Source organism: Lactuca saligna, chromosome 5 (genome assembly GCF_052625555.1).
Source record: "Lactuca saligna cultivar CGN05327 chromosome 5, ASM5262555v1, whole genome shotgun sequence".
In the NCBI taxonomy this organism is placed as follows: Eukaryota; Viridiplantae; Streptophyta; class Magnoliopsida; order Asterales; family Asteraceae; genus Lactuca; species Lactuca saligna.
This window is the reverse complement of record NC_136421.1, coordinates 86,761,163-86,768,988: the sequence shown is the minus strand read 5'-3', so window position 1 is coordinate 86,768,988 and position 7,826 is coordinate 86,761,163.

The following is a 7,826-nucleotide window of genomic DNA, read 5'->3' as shown; positions in this document are numbered from 1 at the left end:
CTTGGATCTATGTTTTCTCTATTATACATGCAAATATGAATATTCCTACGTATTACCCTTACTAGCATACAATCTTGATACTTGGGTAACAAAATAGATAGAATACATAGCTGTTGATTTAGCTTGACTCTAGGAAGCTCGAGATCCTAGTGCCCCAAGTGTGACACCTCAAATGGTTCACACAACATCATCAACACTTGGAATAACCATGAGAAGAAGAAATGAGACTTAAAAATAGGCTTGCCCTCCATATTATGCACTAATGCCAATTTATCCAAACAATGGGGTCTTTATATAGTGTGCACATTAGGGTTACACCATGAAACCCATGACTTCACCCATTCCTTATGCTCCATGGGTTTTAACCTCCGTGGAGTATCCATGGGTCACCACATGGGTTAAACCCAACATAAGGAATCATGGATCATAAGCCCACTTATATATGAATGAATGATTTACACAATCAATCCCCATATATTAAATTAGTCTCTTTTGATCACTAAATTAAGTTCAAATTAATTCTTGATCAATACTAATTAAATAACATGATCTCATATTAATATATTAGAACTTATAATATATTAATATGCCACAAAAATCTTCTTCTCATAAAAGGTCTATCCAAGTGTTTCGATGCCATGCAACCCAAATGGACCATGTCGGGTCGGGTCAAGTCTTACCAATTATAGTTATGGAGATAGACATTAATCCAACACAGCTATGCTCTTGCTGACTAGGCCAATTCGAATGGAAATCCACCTCACTAAAAAGACGATGAGCTTTCCGAGAGGTATATGTGATGATTTATTGGTTAAATTTTTCAAATTTATTTTTTTCCACAGATTTTGTTGTTCTTGATATGGAAGAAGACAACCAAGTTCCAATCATTCTTAGAAGACCTTTCTTATGCATCACACAGGCCTTGGTAGACATTCGTGAATCAAAAATCACCCTTAGAGTTGGAGAAGATGCTATCAGTTTTGGAGTGGATTGAGCTAAGAAGCGTTCAAAGACAACCAATGATATGTATTTCATGGTAGATAATTTTGATGAGGTGTTAAAGAAATAACTAAATGGGTAGAAGAATAATAATTTTGAGGGGTATATGGTTTTCGAACTTATGTATGATGCTAGCGATTTCTCTTTAGGAGCAGTTTTGGGAAAACGAGTTGACAAGCACTTTCAACCCATTTATTACGCAAATAAGACCCTAAATCGGGCACACGAAAATTACAAAACTACAGAAAAATAGTTGTTGGCCATAGTTTATGCCTTTGATAAATTCCGATCCTATCTGATTTTGTCCAAAACTATTGTTTTTAGTGACCATTATGCTTTTAAGTATTGTTTAACTACCAGGATGTGAAGCCAATATTTATTCGATGGGTACGTTTACTTCAAGAATTTGACATCGAGATCAAGGACAAAAAGGAAAAGGAAAGTATGGCAGCCGATCATCTTTCACGATTGGAGATTCCAAGACTCGAAGAATTAACAAGGTTGAAATTGATGACAACTTCCCCGAAGAGTATTTTATAACGATAAAGGGTGAATATCCATGGTATGCAGACATTGTTAACTACATTGCAAGCAAGTATCTACCAAAAGGCTTATCTCACCCACAAAAGAAGAAACTCTTCTCATAACTAAAATATTAGTATTGGGATGAGCCTTACTTAATTAGATGTTATGCGGATGGGATGAGAAGGTGTGTTGTATTCGGAAGTCAAGCAAGAGATATTCTCAAACATTGTCATAGTAGGCCTACTAGAGAATATCATGGGACCCAATACACGACGAAAGATGTATTTGATGTGGGATACTTTTGGCCCATGATTTTCAAAGATGCTAACAATTTTGTATAGGAATGCGACACTTGCCAACGTTCAGGTAATATATCTTCATGCAATGAGTTGCCAAAAAACATCATTCAAGTCTGTGAGGTGTTTGACGTTTGGGGAATTGACTTCAAGGGACCTTTTCTAGCATCGAGAGGTATGAAGTACATACTAGTAGCAGTTGATTACGGTCGAGGTGGGCGGAAGCGCAAGCTTGACCCATGAATGATACACGCGTGGTCGTCAAATTTGTTAAAAAATTATTTTCTCATTTTGGCATGCCTAAAGCATTGATAAGTGATCAGGGAACCCATTGATAAGAATTACTGATTTACAAAATCAATACCCATATATTTATCTAGTATCTTTTGATTACTAAATTAAGTCCAAATTAATTCTTGATTAGTACTAATTAAATAATATGATCTCATATTAATATATTAAAACTTATAATATAATAATATGTCACAAAGATCTTTATCTCATAAAAGGTCTATCAGAGCTTTTCGATGCCATGCAGCCCAAATGGACCATGTTGGGTCGGGTCAAGTCTTACCAATTATAGTCATGGACTTAGACATTAATTCAACAATCTCCCACTTGGATAAGTCTAAAACTATTATTGCAAGAGTGACTTCATAACTCGACTAGAAATTGTAGCTCTCAAAAGCTTATGTCGAACTCTGATGTTGTAACTGAACTCTGATCTCGTCAATGACTTGTCCATTAGATAAGGGATCATATATTCCTCCATTGTAGATATCATATAGACTGAGACATGGATTACAAAATATTCTCTCTGTCCATTTGTTGTTTCCGGATTTCTGATTAATGATGACTGAGTGATTGAACAGATCAAATCCCTCTTGGCTTGGCCAAGCACTCACTTGTGTCATCATTAAATCATCGAGGGGCCCACATATATCGCTTTTATCCCCAAGGTAAAAGGAATGGATAAACTTTGACTTATATATCTTGTTTCTACTACTTGTTGAATCATACACAAAAGCACGTTTTATGACATCGATTTACCAATGTGTTTTCGTCAATCAATGTATAACCAACTCATAGTCAAAACTAATATCTTAAGGTTTGAAGAATATACTATATTAGCATCTCATGATCACTTGTGATAAAATCCATGAAGTGATTCAAATGAGTGCAGGTTGAATCCAATACTCAGAACTTATGAGCACTCATGAGTGTTGTAGCACCTCTTTGCTATGTCCAACATCATAGACATCCACAAGACAACTCATGAAGGTCTTGATTTATATCTACTTCCAACATATGACTGGCTATGAATAGTTTGAATAACTTAGTCATTCGGGAAGAGTGGTCTAGTTTATTTTTGAAGTCAAAACATGCAAAATGAAACACAAGAAAATTTGCATCCAATATGGTATCAAAACCTATTAATATAAGTATAACACTTTTTATTTATCACCATACTGATTACTCATGATTCATTGTTTCGGTTTTATCAACTCCAAATTCTTATCATTTATCGAAATCTGTTATATTTTAAACTTGTATGCACTAGCCTCTTGTAATGAATATGCACAAAGTCACAAAGACTTGTCAACAATCATTACAGGGTATTCCAATGAAGATCTACTCCATGGAAACAAAGTCTCATATTCAAAGTACATTGCTTTGAACATGCTTATTGCATTAAGTTCTTCTAATCTTACACATATTGCTTCCATCTATGGAGACAACTCCATATTCCCATTTTGACTATCATTTCTGAATAAGAGTTGCCTCTTTTCAGAATATGTCAATATGGTCCTTCCAAAGTTAACACTATACTTCCAACTGTCCCTGAGCAACCAATCTTTGGTAAACCTTAGATTGTCCTCGAAAATTTCTTAATCATTTTAGTCATATCCAACTCTAGAACTTTTCCCGTTTTTAATGCCTTAGGCATTTGGAAAATTTACAAAGGATAAATATTATAGAATATGTAATCGTTCCTGTTCCCAAAGGAAATGGGACATGATTCATGATGTCTCACATAAAGACATGATTCTAGACCAGTATTTTGTTACAATATTTTTTATTTGCCATGTTTTCAAAATTTGACTATGAAGAGGGATGTCATAATCATAATCGAATTTTGAGAACGTGATATATAGAATTTTCTTAAGTTTAACCAAACCAACATAAAATTCATATATATATATATATATATATATATATATATATATATATATATATATATATATATTCTTGACTAAAGATGATTAAAATATCAATCTAAGCCTTTTAGAATTGAAATGAAGTATAATTTCCTCTCCCTTAATTATAGCAAAACAACTTTTTCAACCCCTACAACTTCACGAATTGAAACTTTTGTTTTCTATAATTAACATTGCTATCTTGCAATACTAATAATAATTATCATGCTCCCACACACATGATGATTATTAGCATAACACTTGCTCTCCCACTAGCTTTGACACGTACTCAGAAATCAGCTGGACTTCTAGAAGTCAATACTTTATTGAGTTTCTTACCAATGTTTGGATTTCTGAGACGAGATTGCCTTGATAAGACTTTATAAAATTCATACACCTTATCTTATATGGCTCACAGATGTGTCTAAAAGATTTTAAAAATATAAAAGGGATGTCGTAATCATAGTCTCAATTGTTTAGATCTTTTCTATTTCTCATAAGTCCATGTTAGTGTGCCGGTTAACCACGCACGCTCCACTAACGACTTTGAGAATCTAAAGATTGCTATCTACTTCAAATCTACTTAGTGAAAGTGTTTCCTCACCATCATTTTCATGAATCTGAGAGAAACATTATGACCCTTAGATTTTATGTTGTATGTGTTCTTATCCACGTCAAGTTGTCAAAACCATAATCACAAGACTAGGTTAGTGACAAATCCAAACTTGTATGGACTGAAGTTGTGCCATCTTCTTACCATCGGGCAGTACAAGGGCCTATCATTGCTTCCAAGTTGTTATGAAAACATGTAGAAGTGAAATGTATAGCCATCTTTAACTAGAATGGGGCACATAAATGTTAACATGATAGGTTATAAACCTCTAGTCGTGTGCTAGTGATTAAATACAGGTTTTATTCTTGATTAGTTGTTGAAACTATTTTAGGATTTTTCAGACTCCCACTGTCCTCTTGACCTATATCACTCTCTTGTAAAATATATTCAAGAGATAGTGTGGATTCTAATCAAGATAAACACTTCACACAATTGGCCTTAGTTGGTATTTGTTTTATCAAAAACAACACAACTTACGAATTTCAAATGTACAAGCGTAGAAAACATTTTACTCTTACATTTAACAAGTGTTATTAACCTTCTTTCAGATGTATCACTCAAGTTACAATCTTGGAGTATTACTCTAAGACTTGTTTTGGAACGAAGTATGACTCATCTTCTTGATTTAACCATATCGACAATTCATGACTCCTCTTCTTAGCCATAAGAATGCACTAAGATGTCTTTAGAAGACCAATTGTGATATGGTTCTTTAATCATTAAGATGATCACAAAACATGATACTAAAGTACTCTCTCATCTTTTCATATTTGAGAAACTTTTATCATTCTGCCTAATTTGATTCTTCTCATCCGCTCTACCATATATTAAAACTTTTCCAATGTTTCAGAATTATACTTCAACTTGTAAGTATAACCATATTTACTAACATTAGTAAATCATGTCGAATAGTCTTAGCGATCTTTTCTGGTGGACTTGATCAGTGCACAAGAATGTGTATTCGATCCCTTAGTCCTTCACTTGACTCACATATACATGTGAACAAGGAATTAGTCTTAATTCTCCAAAGATGAAAAATATCATTCATCATACTATACACTTGCATGATTCCATGTTTTGGTCCAATAGAAACTTGGGTGATGAGAATCTTTCCTTATTTGGTAAATTAGACATTACCACAAATGAAAGAAACAAATCTATTTCCTAATATTGTTATCAATGGAATCATATAAGCAACAATTTTTCACAAATGCCATTGTAAGGAAACTTAGAATAAATAAAATTCAAACTTTCTTTTTTATTTGAAAACTTGGAGGAAAAACTTATCCTTACAATGTAAAAGCATCTGAAAACTTGTTGTTATCTATTCCTAAGCAATATATCATAACTCCTAAGCAACAACTCAAAATTCTGATCACCGAACCATGTGATAGAGATACATCTTCGCGATCAGAATCAACATATACTTCCTTTAAGTTTCTTCACTTTTCTTTGATTCTTAAAACATCAACATGTGACCCAGTCACATCATGTAATAGGATTCTCAAAATAGAAACTTAACGGAGTTAGATAGTGGACTTTACCTGAAATAGAGTCAAACTTCTTGACTTGATCAACCTTATGATCTTTGAGGTAAATAGGAAGCTTCCCAATCAATGCCACATCCTTTGGCAAAAGAAACATATGGACTCTTTGGGAATGGTATATTGGACTATCGCATACTTAGTCTTTATCTTTACCATTTGGTCAACCGAGTTGACTGTGGTGATCCCTTTCCATTGGGAAGAGGAAGCCTTTTTCTAGATATCCAATGTTACCATTTATCAATGTCCATTGGGATGTTGATCTCCTAATAAAATTTTCTTTACTAGTCCTCAAATCATTGTTGATTCAGTAGCACCAAGCAAATAGGTAAGATCATTAAGGGTCATGTCATATTTCATAGTAGTCCCAAAGGAACTCACTATGTGACTTAGAAAGTGATTGTACATCCAACTTTCTTAAGACTTTGACACCCAAATCTCCCAGCTTGTCAATATGTGACTTCATCTCCATGATGCGATCACACATAGACCTTGCTTGCCAAAAAGGCTTGAGTGACCTTGAACTTGTGGGTTTGGACAATAATTACTAGTTGGAGGAGGTGGAGGAAGTGAAGTTCTAAGATATTTAGGCAGACCATAGATGTCTGAAGTAGATATCTTTTGGAAGATATTCAAGATAGTTGATCTAAAGTCGTTAATATAACACCCAACGCAATACTTTTATAACTTGGAAAAGGGATGCCGTAATCCAAGCTATAAAATATATGAAAGTAGGCGAATGACGATTCACCAATTTACACCATGAAAAACGAAATAATTTATTAGGTTCTAATTGGATTTGAAACTCCTAGATCTTTTGAAATTCATTGAACTTTTCAATGGCATGTTTCAATCTCGACTGTGCCCTCTCAAGTTTTGTGACTGGGATGCCGAGGATCACAAAAAAAGGTGTGAATAACCATGCAAATATACTAGGTACCCTTAACATTTACCCCTCAATTGATGTGTCGGTTAACCACACGCGCTCCACCGATACTATGATAAACATTAAGTTACCCTTTGCCTACCTTGTTAAATCAAGCTAGTGTGCCGGTTAACCACACACGCTCCACTAACTGACTTAAGCAAAGTTCAAAGTGTAATTTCATGGGTTAGCACCAAATTCACATTTTGCTAAGTAACTAAGATTGGGTATTAATAAGAGTTTAGTTACTTAGTATTTATCATTAATACTTTTAATGAAGGGAGAATTATAGTCCTTATCCTACTTGTTCGGCCAACGACCCTCCACCAGTCAAGGAAGCGGTGGGTGAGAGTGGACACCCATTAAACTGTCATTTTATAGGCAGTAACCTTATATCCCCCTTATATACCGACTTCGTGAGTGAGGCCTACTAACGGTAAGAATGACTTTCTCTTATATATATATATATATATATATATATATATATATATATATATATATATATATATATATATATAATTAACTTATAATATTATAAAGTATAAGGGTTGAATTTTAACTTTTAAAATTCTAAGGGATTAACTTTGAATTAAAGTATTCATAAAAGAAAACTTTTCAAATTCCAAAACTTGAGGGCAAGTTTTCAACAATTCAAAAGCTTTTCAATTCCATAAATTATGTGTTTAAAGTAGTTTTAATTCAAAAAACTCTTCAGGTTCCATAACT